This window comes from Haemaphysalis longicornis, unplaced genomic scaffold (assembly GCF_048455015.1).
Source record: "Haemaphysalis longicornis isolate Haplotype H1 unplaced genomic scaffold, Haemaphysalis longicornis Haplotype H1 scaffold_1, whole genome shotgun sequence".
NCBI lineage: Eukaryota > Metazoa > Arthropoda > Arachnida > Ixodida > Ixodidae > Haemaphysalis > Haemaphysalis longicornis.
The window spans coordinates 329,944,338-329,961,801 of NW_027526203.1; the positions used below are offsets into that span (position 1 = coordinate 329,944,338).

At 53.8% G+C, this 17,464-nt stretch overlaps 1 protein-coding gene across 2 annotated transcripts in view; it reads left to right on the forward strand.

The window, feature by feature from the left end:
* Positions 1 to 1,976: 1,976 nt before the first annotated feature.
* Ec (ubiquitin specific peptidase echinus) overlaps positions 1,977 to 17,464 on the forward strand; it is a 58,277-nt gene continuing 42,789 nt past the window's right edge. Inside the window, exon 1 of one of the 2 annotated variants that reach the window (XM_077683375.1) lies at positions 1,977 to 2,439. The gene's annotated coding sequence lies outside the window, so the exon portion shown is untranslated. Of the gene's footprint in view, positions 2,440 to 15,511; positions 15,660 to 17,464 lie in introns of those variants that run through there. The other variant, XM_077683382.1, reaches the window with a different exon arrangement.

Consider the following 17,464-nt stretch of genomic DNA (forward strand, 5'->3'; position numbering starts at 1 on the left):
AAATATCTTGGTATGACAATTACAGATACACTAAATTGGAATGCACATATCGACAATATCTGCGGATCAGCTCAGATCAGACTTGGACTACTGAGACGTAAATTAAGAGGTGCTCCTCCTGAGGTTAAACTTCAGGCGTACAAAACTATTGTTCGACCTACCTTAGGATAGTGAAATCTGGAACCCGCACCACCAATATCAAATAAATAAATTGGAGCGTGTTCAGAGGCTAGCAGCGCGATTTATTTTTTTTCCCGTTTATGAGAGGAGGCAGTCAATAACATCCTTGCTCACTGAGGTTAAACTCCCTCAACTTGCCATTCGCCGAAAAATCGCTCGACTAAAATTTTTGTATCAGCTTTACAAAAATAGGCTCAATTTAAACCCTAACCTCTATTTGCGTCCCCCAGGAAGAGTCTCATCACGAACCAATCACACACACGTTATTATGCCCTACAAAAATTGACACATTTAAAAACACTTTTCTTGTCAGACCGATTGTCGACTGGAACTGCCTTGCCGCAGATTTCTTTGAAAATGTAGACACAGTTGAATCTTCTGTTGTTAAATTAGAATTGTCATTGTATGGTGTAGTTTCCACTCTGTAACAGCTCGACAGGGCTTACAGTATTGTGAATAAATAAATGAATAAAAATAAATAAATAAATACCCCCAATTCTGTATAAATCCTTGAGCTGAAGCACATCCTTGGTTTCGAAATAATATTCCGTGTGTTTTTGGACGAACTGCTGTTCGCAGATAAGTAATTGTAACCGTGCAGAGGTGAGCCGCGTTGATGAATCTTTTTGCCTTCTGTTTTGAGTGGAAGAAAAAGCCAGAGTAACTTCCAGTTATAGCCTGTCTTTTAATTACAATTTCTCATTTAAAATATTTCTATAGCTCACGCCAGCACCACGATCCGCGAGGGGTTATGAAGTGGGTGTCCTGAATTAAGAACATGAGCAGTCGGTACCTGGCAGGCGCATATCGCCGCTGGCAATAGGGCTTACACAATATTGTTTTTGTTGTTGTTGTTGAGTGGTAGCTATTAGCCTTGCCAGTGCAGTTGGTGACAGTTGCTTGCCCTAAGCGCGCTCGTAACTTGGTAGGTGAAGCATTCACGCCGCCATCTTGTCGCGGTACTGCGGAAGCGGTTACACAAACCAGTACTTAGCAGGACAGTTCGCGAAATGGTCTGTCGTCACAGTTCGTACGGTCGTACGGCGTAGAAGAATGTAGCAATGGCCTGCACAATGCGGACAAGCGCTGACAACGTTTCCACTCGTAACGCTCAGAGCGCACGTGGCGCATACGCTATTTACCACACAGCAGCGTCGTTCATCAAAAGAATGCACCTCATAGCCAGGCGCCAGTACACGTCTGAGGCGCCTGTCAGAGCGCCAATCTTCCGTCAACCTCTGAAGTCCCTCGCCTCTCTATTCGTACTCTTCACTCGCCGCCGCTCCCATCTTTCCTTCGGGCTAGAAAACCACGCTCCGGCCACGATAACAAAACTGCAGTTTCTCCCCCCCTCTGCTCAGCCAGCTTCCCCCGCGGCACGGCTCTCTCCCGCTTCTTCTGCACGCCGTCTCGAAGGAGCCCACTCGGCCAGCCAATGCGCGAGCGTAGAACAGCATCAGAGCAGTCCGAGAGGGCGAGCCCTCCTCCTCGGGGGGTCAACCTTCTTTCACGGGCACGATGCTACCTGCAACCGGTTTTTCAGGCTCCGAAGGAGCCTCACTGTAAATAGGAATCAGACAGGTAAGAAGCCCACCTGGTAGGGAACAAGCAAAAAATAACGGCGGCACGGCGCGCCTCTTTCGCCGAGCGCCGCCGTCGTTCGAAGGGCGCCCGCTTTTTCCTCTTTCCAAAGCGTCGCGCGGAGGGGCGCTGCTGGTCGCTCCCGCCATTTTGACGTCACGACCCACGTGGGGGAAAGGTCTCTCTCGCCCCATAAGCGCTCCAAGCAAACGTTTCTCCTGAAAGGGAGAGAAACAGTGGAGAGGAAAAAAACGCGCCAACGTGACGTTGTGCGAGCGGCGAGCGGCGTGAGTGCACGGCTTCTCACGCGTCTCCTGCTGCTTGCGTGCATGGCCCATCGTGCTGAACTGTGCCGCGTCCGCGGAACCGACAAGCACGTTGTTCAGGAAAATCCGAAGCAACTTCTGGACCGTTGCTGAGTTTTAAACTGTGTATAGTTCGACTTCCCATTCTTCGTGGACTGTTTATCCGGCGTCTACCTGGTCGGACTACTACACCTGCTCGGCAGCGGCGTCCAAACCCGGTGTCTGGCGACAGCCTCGATCGGTGCGCGCTCGTTTCCTGACAGTTCTGTCGTTGACTTCGTCCGTATTCAGGACACCACAATGTGCGTCTGCCTTTCTGGATACATGTCGCCGTGGGATACAACGCACTGCCTTGACGCGTCCGTTGCCTCAGGTATACATGGTGTTCCTCCACCTGCGCTGACTTTGTAAATGCATGCGCGCGTATTTTTAAAAAGCCACTCCTCCACGCATGCGGCTGCTGAATACGGTTCTCTGTGCCACGATTTTTCGCAGTGGAAGAATGATCAGCACGAGATGGAAACGCCTCATTCCATCTCGTGTTGTAGACTTCCACGTTTGGCAGTGTAGGCTAGCGGGCTCGCTCCGACGTGATGCATTAATTTCTGCTATGGCTGTATCAATCAATGCTTATTGTTTTTTACTGGATGCTTGATGCTTAGCTGCTTCACCGCATGCTCTCACGCGAGAGAGGTAGGCCCATAGAGATTTCGCAGTCCACGCTCTTGTGTACCTGCATGCACATTGTGACCACCTGTTGAACCATGCCTGACGCGAGCAAAACCAAGTCATGATCACGGTAACGGGGTTGACTGCAAAGCCTCCAGGCCAGAAAGTATAGTAAGTGGTAGTGCCCGGGCTGTGTCCATCTTCCGGTCGATGGCGTTGGTGCCCGCGGCGTCTGTAGCCGCGGAGGCAACCTGCTCGCAAACCGGTTTCTGGCCCCGCCGGGGAAGAAGCCACGCCGCCAGGTAACGTTGCCCAGGTGCGGGGAAGCCACGCGACCTGCCGGCTTCTTGGCCCTCCCCCTTCCTTCGCATTGTCACTGCCCTGTATTCAACTGTTTCTCTTGTTTCGTGGTCTCTGGAGTGTCACGTATTCGCAGCGTGCGGATCTTGTACTTGTGCACCATTGAGGTGCACCAGTGTATACGTACAATTGCGCGCTGCGCAAGCAACTCTGTTGTAACCTCCGCGTACAAGTCACTGTTACAAACCAGTGCCGTTGATGACGAATGCAGAACGTCGCAGGTGTTGAGTAACTGTGATGGGACAGACAAGTCTGTGTTTCCTAGACATTTAGCTGCCGCTTAAGCAGGTTTATTATATGCAGAGGAGCCAGATAACTGTAATTGGCTGCCTCACTCATGTCTCCGTTTCCACGCGAAAAAGCTCTGGCGATGGTTTTGCTACTGGTGTGTCGTACAAAATATGGTTTTCAGAACCAAGTGCGGTACCATTTTGGCACGTGTACTTGACTGATAAATAAGGGTCACTCATCCTTCGTGGCCTTTTGTTTGCATACGCGCTGGCACGTGGTAACGGCTAGGGGCGTCGTAATGAGTAGCGATATGGTAACACGAACAAGGTTGGCTTCCCCTAACATCCCGCAGTATTCTTGGCTCAGGGACGTGGCTGCTGGCGTCATCGCTTTCGGCGTCAAGCTCGCTTGCCTGTCTCTTTCGCGCGGCAGGTGGTCCGCGGCATTGTCTGCCCACGCAGTCGACGGCTGGCCGTTACTGCCGGTGACTCACGATCGGCGCACGAGCTCTGCTGCACACGTGGTCGATAGTGACACAGATGCTGCTGCCTTGGAAACGCGCGGCAGCGCAACCTTGGCGATGAGTTTGTCACGGCCTCGTCGGGTCACTTACATCGGCTGACGACGCTAATGATTTGGCTCTTTCATTAGTTGCGAAAATGTTCCTGTCAACTCGGCTATCCTGCCAACCTTCCTGCGACTTTGTTTTTTCTACGACGTTTCTTTTTCTCGGCTACTTATTTCGTATCTGTTGACTGAACGAAAAAAAAAAAAAAGACTACGTCAGTTGCTGGATCCATAGAATTTCGGTGACGTCTTAGGACATGCTACCATTGAAAGACACACACCCTAGAGTGTACAAAAACTGCTTTGTGAATTCGGCCTGTGATTTATTTGTGACGAGCGCTGTCATTGCCTATGCTGAATTTTGAGAGCGAGAGAGAGCCTTTGGTTCAGTAAGTTAAATTGCGTATTTTACGGGCCTCCGTGCAGCCCTCCGTAGGGGTATGTAGAATTAAGCTCACTGCTGCAGTTATTTACCGTTGAAAATAGTAGCCCCACTGCAGCATTTGTGTGATATCGCCGCCCGCCCTCAAATGTTGCACTTATCAGTTGCCGGATGTTTGAAAGTCACCTGGCGCCTCTATCGTGCAACTCTGATTGCCATTGTTCTCCTAGATATACAATTACACATGCATGACTCTTGCACTCAGACACAGCAATTTTGACGTGACAGCCAGCCGCTTCCTGACATGTTTGTTGACCGCTTCGGTTGAAACACCGGTGTCCCCTATATCGGTGTTTCAACCGGGCGCCGATAAGTCGTCGGCGTCAGCTATGCATGAGCAACGGCGCGTGTTCGCATTGCACCCAGAGGCTCTCCAGTTACATGGCACGCGGCAAGTTTCCACTCGCTGGTGTTGACTTTCATTAGTGCACTTAGAAGACACTTGCAGGTCCCGCTTGTATTACGGTCTGGCAGTGCAGTCTGAAAGTTCTGCTTCTTTTATTTGTTTTGTACGCACACTAAGATTTGCGTACGGTTTAGTGCGGATCGTCGTTTGCCGCAACTGTCATAAATGTGGGTATTATGACGCTGCGTGGTACGCTCCTCGCTTTCACGGGGTTAAATATTCAGAGGAGGAGTGTCGCCTTCCGCGGAACAGGGCCAAAATGAACCAGGCAATCGCGGAAGAACAGCGTTTCCAGCATTCAATCTCGCTAAAGCTTGGGGAGGTCATTATCGTTCCCGGTCCTGCGCTGCTGCTTGTTATTTCATTGGTGAGCGTCACGCCTGGAGCCCCGCGCGACCAGCAGCGCGCCGATCTCGCAAATCGCTGCGGGCGACGAGGCGGCGGAATGCGTTGACCGCTTCGTGACGTCCGCGGGGCGCGACGATGGGGCTGCCGAGGAGCGATTAGGCGGCATTACGTCCTCCCGCTCCTGGGGGAGACGCGCGTCCAGGAATTTGGCCGCACTGCCCTGGGCCCCGCGGGACGCGAGGTGGTCGTGGTGAACCGCCTCTCATCATGATCGGCATGTTCACCGCGCCGACTAGAGTGGAAATGGCGAGACATTTTTGGCGGAGTTTGTAGGCCTGCTGTGACTTCCTTGCGAACATTTTCGACGCTCACGTCAAAAGTGGTCCAAGAGCTCCGCACGGCTTGGTTTCGACCTCGAGACACCTATGAGCAGCGCATGGGAATTTCGTTCAGCCATCAGCAGCGCCCCCGCTACTTTGCCGTTCGTACGCAGTCCGACATTTACTGCTTATGTAAAAAAAAAAAGAAAGAAAGGTGGCGAAGTTTAGCTTTGGCTTTAAAAATGAAGCAAGCTCGATTATACTGACCAAGATTAAGTAGCGCAGAATGTGTTGATTTGAACCGTGCACATGTTATGTCACGTCAAATGGAATGATTTGACTAACCATGTAGATTATAAGGGAATGATATGGTATCCCATAGCACAGGAGGGGTGCGTGGTTATTCCCTGGCAATCGCTTCGCGCGGCCCAATGTGAATGTTAGCGACAGGTAGCGGGGTCTTTTATAATGCTCGTGTGATGTCGCGAGTAAACCAGCGTCTATCGTACGCGCTGCACAAGTATCCTAAATGACTGCTCCGAGCGCTTTCCATCTGCGCACCACCGAACGCCATGCAACGCTGCTGCACACATCTCTGTCGTCCTGACAACCACACCTGCCAGGCATGGCCCGTCTCTCTCGTCCTAGTGACCATCATGGCAGCCGCTATTCTTGGCGCTGTTAGACTCCGCGCCCCTGCCCGTCGTGAAAATCGTGAGACGTTGAGCTAGCCGCAGTCATTGCGGCCCCAACGCCGACAGCGCGTTGAGACCTTTTCATTTTGTGGGTGCACATTGGTCTCTGGTCAAATTGTGGACCCCTGACGCTGACCAGCATTCGGTCGCAGAATTGCTACCGTGCTGTCGGCAAAGCACAGGGACCGTCATTTCTCTCACTGACGGCATTACCCCTCTCCTCTTCCTTGACTCCTTGCCCGTGCGAGGGGGGTTAGCGGATTGAGGCAGCTGACCTATCGACGAGAGGAATCACCGTCCCCTTCTCTGGAACAAGTGCAGTTCAATTTTTTTTCCTGTCGACGACAACGGACACAAAAGATCCCGAGGAAAGTGACATCACCAGCTTCGCTGTGAAATCTTTTATCAGTGATAGCTTTCTGTTTGTTCGGTTCTTTTTCCCATCTCCTCTAAGCTGCTTTTCGAATCGCTGTCACGTGATCGGCAACAAATGAACTACCGATGCGGCGAGGTTCGGCGCTCACTTGTGGTTTTTGCCAGGAAGGCAGCACGGACCGTATTGATCGATTCAAGTGGTTTTACTGACTCTCGGTTAGCCCCTTGAGCTAAGTGATCGATTGAACCGGTTGATGGAGTTTGGATGATGGTACAGGCTTATTTACTGGTGGTGCGCGATGTTTCCTACCCTTACGTTGCTGCACGCTCAGAGAGGCAACGAAACTTGAAGATGCCGCCGTCGGCAGAGAGCGGCTAACTTGGAGAGTTTCTTGGCGTCGTTCTGCTTGCGCGTAGGCGTTCTCGAATTCCGTGCCATGCTATCTCGAAACACTCTTGTTACTTTTCGCCTTGAAGCCCGCGAATAGCTCCGCTAGCCCCTGCGTGACCTTGTTACCTCACGGAGAAAGGCGGCAGCGACAGGGAAGCCGTCTTCCCACGCATCTAATGCCGCGACCGCGCGCGGTGAAGACCGAGGGAACCGGGGGAGCGCGCACACCGTGCCGGGCCTGCCCTCACGACGTGTTTTCGGGCTTTTGCCAGTGAAGTCGACGCGGCGCTGTCACAAAAACGGGAGCAGGTTAGCGGGCGGCGCACATCGTGTCAGCCGCCGGTGCACCCGCCGGCGGCCGAGGCAAATGCAGGTCACCAGGTTGCACGAGTGGCTATCCTCTGAGCACGTCTCTCCATTTCGCTCGACGATGCGCGCACTCGCCGCCCGTCGACAATTTCGTTTCCCATCGAGTCTGACCGTGCCTGCCCTCTTTGTACCCGCACGGACAGGTAGGGAACGTGTTACGGTACACGAAGCGACACTTAGCTTTGTTCGTCGCCCTGCGTGTTACATTTAAGCGCACGTGCGCTTTAGTGCTCAACCTGGCCGCTGCCCGGAAAACCGCATCAGTGCTCACGGAGAAGCCCAAGAGACGGCAGAATTCTCTTCGTGCGTGCCGAGAAAAATCTCACTGCGTCCCTAGCTGAGTCACCGAACTCGGAGGCGGCAAGACGTGGGACCGGCGGCCAACAGGGTGCACCTGAGAAATCTTAAGGCCTCCCCCCGCGCAGCCTTGGGCCCCTTGTGGGAAAATAAGGGGAGCGTGACAAAGGCAACAGTGGACCATTGGCGCTGACAATCGGGACGCCGACTTTCTACCTGGGCCCCCCGCATTCCTTGGAGAATTTTGATGCTTCGGGGAAAGGCAAATCAAATCCTGGCGTGCGAGGGGAAGAGGGGGGGGGGGGGGGGGAATGATGGAACTGCGCGACCCGGTAGCGGAGGTGACACATTCCAAGGCGCGCAGCTCAGGTCAGAGGCGCCGGAGGGCCGTGCTTCGGAAACAAGCCCGCTGGCGTCAAATAAAGAGGCCCCTTGCGACACTCGACCCGCTGCTTGTTTGTGGCCACTTGGGCGATAAGATACGGTCGGCCGCCGGAGAATTTTCCTCATCCAGCCGCGCAAGGAGGAAGGGAAGGAGCGATGCAGCGGGCGTGGTTTCCGCGAAGGGAACCAGTTCTGGAGGACCGTTTCGTAATGCTAGGTAGCCGCGGCGCGTTGCCAGCAGCAGCCCTCCGCCACGAGCCCTGTTTGGCAGCCTGTGGCACCGGTTAGGTCGCGACCCCTGACACTGCGGGGCACACGATACGGCCGCGTTTGCTGCAGCCATCTGTGGACCCGCGACGTGTTAGGGCTATTTTTATTCGACCGCCTCGAGTAACGCTGCAGGTGCTGGCTGTAATAACTTCAGGACAGGAGGGAGGGAAGGTGGATGTTCGCAGTACGAGTCGATGTAAGGAAACATTAAAAAGAGCTGTCAACATTTCCAATCATTTCATTAGGTAAGAGTATGGGGCGAGTTTTTTTTTCTTCGTCCAATCTACACGCTTTTTTAAAGTAGTAGTAGTAGTAGACTTTATTGGAGCCCGAAAAGACGGCGGCAAGAAAGGCATGTTCAAATCTGCCAGTTCCCTTGCCGAACATCCTCTTCACCGATTAGTGACGTCGGCCGTGACGACGCACTCTCTCAAGCTTGCAAGGTTTCATTGAACTTACCGCGAGCTGCCCAATCTTCGATGAACCATGCTTGAAAAAAAAAAGTAAAAAAAAAAGCAAGTAGATGAATATGCAAGCTGAGAACGATTGGATATTGTGACACCTTTGCAGAAGTTGGTAATACTGCCTCGGAGGGCAAGCGCCTGTATTTTCTCTATGCAGCTTTTATCTTCCGCTACTGAGTAAAAGATGACTTAAGATTTAACTACCTAATGCAGCAATGAATAGCAGCTGAATGAGCCACAAATGAGAGTTCTTCTAATCCACTTACATGTTTAGTTAAGCCTGCATTTTCGAGGTCTGCTGGTATTGTCACCCAGGAAATGCAAACTACGCCAATGATGCTGGCCTGAGGGGACATAATTTTAAGTGTGGCTGTTGGAGCGGACAAAAATGCTTGGGTAGGTCGAAGTCGGACTTTCATTTTTCGCATTACAAGCAACCTTTAGCTTTTGAAACCCAGAATAACGCATTGTTTAGGGCCCCCAAACTATGTAGCAAGTGTCGGTTTAATAAAATATCTCCTTTCCGGTGCAAGTCTGCGCAGTAAAAACTTGTTAAGGGACGTTCTTCATAGTTTCCATCACGCGGAACAGGTATGCCGGTACTGTCAACACTAATCCCTCTATCTGGCAGAATATTCGTGGGCGGAGGTCAACCACGCAGATGGCGTTGGTCCCGTGCCAGCGTTGCAAGTCATGCCTGCACCGTTAATGAGGGTTGGCGTGACGATTGAAGTAAATGTCGAAAGAAGTTCTCCGGAAGTCGAAGATACAAGTTCACCGACTCCAAGAAGGTTATCGGAAAGTAATTACAGTTGTTGCTTAATGTTAACTTTCTTGAATTAACTTTCGCTCAGGTCGTTTTCTTGCTTGAAGACAGACGGTCGAATAATAGCTTCCGTACAATTCATAGGAGAAGGCGAAAACAAACTGTTTAATTACTGACTTGGGTTCGTACAAAACTGACAAATGCGCCTGGGCGGCGCCGTTCTTTTCGCTCACATACGCTTTCTCGCGATCCGCTCAGGTCTCTCACCACACACGCACACTCGCTGACGCTCAACGGTCGGCTGCTGGGTACAGTCCGTCTCGCTCCCCGGTGCCAGACCACTTAGCCGCCGGTGTAGGATGTCTTGGCGCTGCTGCTCCGTAGGCCATAAACACAGCACACGGGACGGTGAGCAACGAGGCGACCGTGGGAGCACGTTCGCCAGCTCGACGTAAGGGGAAACAGAGGTCCGAAATATAAACAGAGCACTGAACTAAGATAAAATACACAATGAAACGCGAGATATGGGATGGGGACGAATCGATCGCCTACATTAACTTGCCCTTAGGGCAGCGTGTTCAGTTTGGCGCTAAATTCAAACGCGCACTTCCACACGTGCGCATCGATGTATGCGCGCATCTACCCTTCGCGCGCGTGGTTTGAGGACTGAGTTGGAAGGAGTGGAACATGCGTCATGTTGGTTATGCCATATTAACGAATTCGTGTTTTCTGCACTCCCCGAAGGATATTAGCAGCTGGTCGCGTGCTGTCGTGCTCGCAAAAGAGATCTATGTCTGGGTTCAGCAGGGTGTGTGCGCCGTTCGACTATGGTTGGTTGTATCGGCTTTTTTTTTAAAGGCGACGAAGGAACTTTAGTAGTAGCCAGCTGCGCGCTGTCTCTGCCTGCCGTTGCTCGCGCGCGCAGGCGAAATTTACCAAATACTCCCGCTTGTGGCGTTGTCGGAGTAGGAGCGGCCAATACTCTCGGCGCAACCAGGAAGCACGGCGCCGCAGTGTATAGCTTGTGGCTGTGGTTGTATGCATAGTAAAGGCACTCGCGCGTTCGCAATTAATGGCTGCGACAAGAGGAGGGGTGCTCTTTTCTGCCCTACGGTCTGGTCGTTCGCCGATCCTGGCCGGCTTTGTCGAGAGGGTGAGCCTTTTGGTGATTACCGGCTCTCGAAGAACGGCTCGCTATGATAATTTCTCTGGCGGCTTTGCGAAATGAGGCCGAACGCTGCGGCCACTGGTGGCGAGGGGAAGAGACAATGGCGAAAGTGAAGCGCCGCCGCCGCCGAATGCTCGGCCAAGTGGAACGCGGGCTTCGCACGGGGTGCGCCCCGCTACACGGGTGGCGTGGCGGGCAGCGACAGGGTTGAGCTTACGACAACGGAGCCTGTCGCGAAGGGCAACGAGCGCAGACTTGGGATAGCCTCGATCATGTCGCGCTTTCCGCGTGGGCTGTTTCTCTTTTCAACATCTTGAATTACCTTGGCCGTCTTGCGTGCATCGAATGGAGCAAGAACGCAACTTTGTGTGCGCAGAGCGCCTTAGCCCCTCCAAAATGTTGCTTACGTCAGTGCGACACCTATATTTATGTTTTAAGTTCCCCCTTCTGTTCTCAAGTGAAGGTCCACAGAGCCCCGGTGTTCAGCGAAGGCATTTTCGGGTTCCGCGAAGTCCTCGCTGAGCACGCGCCCGCATTCTTTGCAGTGGCGCCCCCCATCGGGCCTTTCCTTTCGTTTCCTCTTGCGAGTACAGCCTCGCAGGGCGGAAGTGAACAATGCTTGCGCCAATTCTGGCACGGCTGAAGATTAGCGAGCGTCGCCAGGGCCACCCGTGAACGGTGCCGCGGTATTCGCGGTGCTGTGGTACGTAGCGCCGCCTTCATCGCTGATTTTTTTTTTTTAATAGGAAAACGTGGGCGGGCGTGCCGCTGCATTGTTTGCGTCACCCCCTTTCCTCCTCCTGTCTCACAACCCGGGGTTCTGCCGGCACCTCTTGAGACTTCCGGGTGGTGACGACTCAGCCAATGAGCCAATGAAATTTCCGGCACCATCTTAGGCACGCCGGATTTTCGCAAAACGGGGCATATATGGCACTCATCTTAAAATTAACTGTGTGCATGAGGCCTTTCTCGCCACTAGCTTGGCTGGCGTGAGGTCATGGGGGTCTGTGATGTGGCTTTCTGCCGGTGCCCCCAAAACTCCCTCAGCGAAAGCAAAGAGAGGTTGGCAGCGAGAACTGTAACCGTCGGCAATGCCGCGTGTGCCAATCCAAGCTCGCTATTGTATGCCCAAGCGGCTCGCATTGTCTCGATCTTGCATACGAGAGCACGGCGGATGTTGCGCGATTCTGGGGTCAGCGATTGCGGCTGCGCAAGATCACAGAGGAACTTCGCCACTGGTTGAACCGAGTGTGGGCGTGTGTGTGGCCGCCGCAGCAGAAGGGCGGGGACTTTGTTGTGCCCCTGCTCAGCTGCGCGTTTCAAAGGCCCCCTCGCGACGCTTTCACTGCCTTTGTGCCTGGGAGCACTGCGACAGCTGTAGTTATCGCCAGCGCAGAGCGGCAGTACGTGATTTGCTCGTTTCCGTTCTTCTAGTCTCTGCCATGCAATTATTGCTGCAACTAAAAGAACACTGACCAATAGCCGCGACGTGGTTTGGGTGTCATCACTATACTCCTTAAACAATGCCCGGAGAGAGAAAGAGCGAAAAAAATCTTCTGAGCGAATTTCAAAATTATCTGCGGGTATAGAAATATTATTTGCTTGAGTACATTGTGGACACCTAATTTAAGTGCTTCACCTGCCCGTTGACTACATTCTATATAAGAATTTTGTATTCTGAGAGAAGTTGGAAAAAAGCGCCGCCTACGTCCAAAAAGGACTAAAAAAAGCAACAGTGAGGGGGCGTACTTTTGCAGCAAAATATGCATGCGCTAGCAGCATTTGCTGGCAGTACGTGCGAAAAAATAGTGGATTGTTCCACGGAGTGAACCCGTATTTTTTGCGAGCGTACTTTCTCCTCGTTTCTGTCGTCATGGTTTACCTAATTGTTCTCTTATTATTTATATAATTGTTCGCGTTATTGTTTGTCAAATTAAGTCAGCGGCACTCGAGTGGAGCGAGGACGGCTTGGCTATGCCCGCTAGCAGACGACGCGCTTCCGAAGATCCCTCGCGCAGCGCCATGCACCGACTTTTCTGGGTGTCCCCTCCTTACGCGTTTTCTTTCTCGCGCGACATTTCATTCCCGCTATGACCTTGACTGAGAGACTTCTCGCTCCGACAGAACGACGTTGCTTCGCGGCGGCGCGTGTCACTGCAAAACGAATGTGCCGCTGTTCCAGGCAAGCTTCGTACATCCGCGACATTCACCCGCGATGCTAATCTTGGAAGCATGGGCGTATACGCTTACACTTCAAAAGGGCGCTGTGTCTTGTGTCACGTGTATACTTGAAGTTTTTGGAGCATTTTTAAGCATAGTTGCAGGGCCGCTCGATGAAAGGCGTTGCGTGAGGCGCTCAAATGCACGACTCGAGCTCCAGCAAAACGTGTTGTAGCTTAGTAGCTGTTGAAGATGCTCACATATATGGCAACGCCTCCGAAGCGGTGACTCCGCCTCAACAGAGACGGTAATGAAGTTTTGAAGTTTTCCATCATCATCATCATCAGTTCGCCACCAGCCCCAACTGGTTGGCGAGAATCTCCTTGTGTTCAGTGGTGTGTGCTGGCAACCGCAGCTACCAAAGAACAGTTTGAAGCTTGCCCAACCGCCAAATTCATTCGGCGCGTTTTGGTCGACAGTGACTTCAAGCCGTTGAGGGATCTTCGTTGATATTCACTGCTAAGCCAGGAATAAATTCGCACTGCCCCTGCTTAAAAACTCTTATTATGTCCTGATTGTTGGTCACTACTTATTCATAGAGCTGGCGCGCACTCGCTTCCTTCCATGGCTCCTGTCTGTTTGCTTCTATTAACTTTCCTCGGCCGCGGCGAGGTCAGGCGTACCGTACGAACACAAAAGCATGAGACGAAAGGGCAGCCCGGATGCTCGGAGGCGCCTCTGCTGCCACCCAAACGGCCTCTGAGCGCGTAGCAGCGGTGCTGGCCGAATTTCCGGCACCGATTCCGATCACGACCGGGCCCCGGTGGCCAGCCTAATGTCCACCGGGGCAATTATTGTAAATGAGAGGCGCGCGCCGTCCATGCGAACTACGGCCAGCGCTGGCCGCCTCCTCCAGACGGGACCACCGGCATGCATGAGTGAAGTCGGTGATTGGTTTGTGGCAGGCGACGCGCAGCTTCGGTGGTGTCGCGCAAGGGCTGGAAAAGGGCACAGGGCATAATGCCCTCTGCGCCAGCCGGGCAGCCTTTGTGTTCTCCAGGCTGGCCTGCAGTTGGGTGGCGGTGCTTCCCGCTCGGCTGCTTTTCCGACGTTCGCCACTCGATACTCGGCATTTTCTCGCCGTCTATTGATTGCGCTTCCATTCAGCGCGCTGGTTCCGGCTGGCGGCCTTTGCGAAATGGCGCTCAAAGTGAGAAAGAAAGAGCAGCGAGAAGCGGGCAAGGCACCTTGAGGCGTATCAGCGCGCATCTTGAACCGCACAGGTTGAGGAGCCCATTCAGGGGGGCCCTTGTTTGCGTCGGCTTTCGCTCGGCGCCACCACACAGGGCACTCAATGGGAGTGCGTACGGCGGGAACAAAGCGCGGCCGGTGCCACCTGCGGCTCGTCATGGCCGAGTGACTTTCACCGGGAGGGGTCGAAACAAAGCGAACCCGCCGCCGCCTGCGAATGGGCCGCCGCGTCTTCTGTTCTCCGAGAAGGGGTCGGAAGTCGGGCACGCCTGGCCCTCGCGCATCCTCCGTCACACAGCGTCGCCCTCAAGGAGCTGAGACAAGGGAGAATGCTGCCAGTAGGTGCCAAACGGCATCATCTTCTGCGGCGGTTGGTTCGCAAGACCGCCGTTTCAAGGCACGTTTCAGGCCATGCCAGGGCGACCCAGCTTTTCTCCCGGCTTTGCCGACGAATGCGTGCCGAGCTTTTGTTGCTCCGGGAAGGCGCTTGGCAGGGAGCCCTGGCGCCCCAAGAACGCTGATAGTTCAGAAACGCAGTTTTAAAAAGGACGCACACAGTTCGCGCGAGCGACTGTCATTTCCGGCTTTCTGCCCTTTCCCATGTCCGACACACAACTTGTGAGTGGCGTAAGGCACTCAAATACGAGGAGTGCGCAGAGTGTGCAAAAGATTGGAAGGAAGCGAGCCTTTATTTCTCTCCTCTTTGTTCATCCCATGTCGGTGCGGAACTTGTGATAGCGCGCGCTTCGTTGTGAGCTGCCCGGTGCATGCTGCCTGGGCTATCGTGTCTTCGTGAGTGCTGTTCCGCTGCACGGGCGAGCCAAGCTACCGTACGGATCGAGCTACTGCAGCCCAAGATGAGGGACGTTTCCCATGTCAAGTCTTCTGTTTTCTGAGTCATTTCAGGGTTCTCTGAGGGCATGTTGTTGCTCGCCAATATTCTTCATAAATTCGTAGTCCCGCAGCGTGAGCCGCCCCGCATTTGGTGCGTACTTCCCTTGCACGCAGGCGCGCAGTCAGTTTTGTCAGGACCGTCGCATCTGTCGATCATAAGGGCCGCACAAGGCGCGCCTAGCTTCACATCCGTTGCTCACCGCATACTGAAAGTTGTGACGCTGGAGCAGTTATCGCACAAAGGGCGAACTTATCACGCCGGTGTTGCGCGTTTGTCCTCGGCGATGCTTCTTCGCCGAACGAATCGTCACGCCGTCCCTCTCCTGCCGGCCGCACTTTTAGCTGAGGAGGGCGGCGGATTGCAGCGCTGTCGCAAGGTTGGCGCAAGATCAAGCGGCTTGCCTTTTGATGGCGGGCACGTTCTGACCGCGAAGAAACCAGTTCGCGGTGTTTTGAGGGCCGCATAAATCTGCCAGGAAATGGCTGGGTGGCCCTGTGGACATGCTGAGCTTCTTTGAAAGGCATTGAATCGCAGAAAGGCCTTTGACGAGCATTGCTGGCTCGGCTTTGCTGCAGCGCTCCCGCAGACTATCAGAGAGAGAGAGAGAGAGAGAGAGAGAGAGAGAGAGAGAGAGAGAGAGAGAGAGAGAGAGAGAACGCTCTTAAGGGGTACCATTGTATCACGTGCGCTTCTCAGTGCGCTGTCATAGCTTGGCTGTGAGGCAAGAACACAGAAATCACCAACCGTGTGGCCCTGAGGTGTGCGGTACGTCTGCATGTTTTCGAAACATGACGTTGTTTGCTTTATTCTATGCATTTCAATAATGTTATGCATTTAATACATCGTAGAAAAAAAAAAAGCCTTAACAACGCAAAGAAAAAAAAAAGCGAAATAGAGCTGTGACGTGGGCCCCGCACGCGTTTGCACTGTCCAGGTCGCGTGTACACGAGGAATGGGTAGTAGAGAGGACGAAGTTGGCAGAAAAAGCAGGGACGTTGAACCGGCTGAAGAAACGCAGATTGCCTTGGGTCGGGCCGCAGCACGGCTGGGTCGCGCGTGTGATGGATGGCGTCCCATTACATGCCACGCGGGCCGCCTGAATACGCGACGCGTCGGCGTGCCGCGCTCGCGGCGAGATCGAACCTGTTCAAAACTCCTGGGCGCATCATCTCTCGTCTCGCAAATTGCCATCACTGGCTCTTGCGCCACGACGGATCGGGGAAAAAGATCGAGCCCCGCCTTTGGCTTTGTTCGCCTCCCCGATCCGGTGGTGGAAGTGCGGTGAATTTTTCCGGATACATATACAGTCCTGCTACACGTTGCAGCCGTTGTATGGTCGCTGTATACGACAACGGCGCTGAGCTTGCCTAAGCGGTTGCGTCCTTTTTCATCCCAACCCCGTTTCCATGCTGGCTGTTCGAAGTGCAGTAAGGGTGTGCATGATGCGTTGCCGCTTCTCCGCCCCGCGGCCCTGCGCCACAGACACGTCGTAAGTTGCTCCGAGCTGCATGTAATATGTGTAGGCCCATTATTAAATTTCGCCGTTGCTCGGAAGGTTCAGGCGCGCAATGGGTGTTTTTCTTCCGTGCCAGCTCGCGGAATGCGAAAAAGCAGGCAACTGCGCGCTTGCTGATCGTTCTCTTTTGTGCATCCGGACTGCCCCTGAGGTGTGATGTATTTTTAAGCCGGACCTTGGCTTGTGCCAAACTTTTGAAGTCCAAGCCGGGTAGAGAAGCTAATCCGTAAGCTGTCGACAGCGGAGTGTTTAAAGCGGTTTCAAGGTAACGAAGGAAAGCTGCGGCGCGATCGATGAGGGCCGGTTCTACTACTTGGACATAGTTGGGCGCAATCCGTGCATGCGCAAGCAACGTTGCGTCCACGCCGTCGAGCTGCGCGTTTTGGCCGGCGTTGGGCGCCGCGCCGCCAGCGAACATTTCTTGGCTCACGAGCTCGCAGCTGGAGGGCCAGGAACGCGGCCAACGTAAAGCGCGCTGTGGGCGCCTCGTCGTCCACTCTCCAGGGCCGTCCCATTCAAGGTGCGCATCGGGAATGAAAGCTGCGCGTAAAGTACCGCCTTTGGAGCGCGTCTTGGCGCGGCTTCTGCGTGCCTGAGCTGTGCGCGCATCGCCGAGGCGCTCACGCGAGGCCAACGTGCGAAAGCCATGCGCACTTACGCTCGGAGGAAAGGAACTCAACTGTCCATTTTCTCCGTGAACTTAACCTGTGCGCTGCTATAAGGGGCATCGTTAGGTTGGCTATAATGCGATCAAATGTCCCGCCACACCGAACTTGTGCATGCCTGGGACGCATTATTTCCTGCTTCCCACTCGCGTGGGTGTGCTCCAGAGTAAATGACCCTACCCCCCCCCCCCCCCCCCCCCCCCCCTCTTACGCTCAATGAGAAAGTGACAAATGCGTCGCGACATCGTGGCGCGCGATTTGCCGCGAAAGCGCTTCTGCTACTCGCACTAACTGAATGGCGCGTGCGTGTAATAGCGTGTGCCAACGCACTCCTGGCTGCCCTATGGTTCGCATCCTGCCCGTATTATTCGAGGGGGGCAGCACTCGGG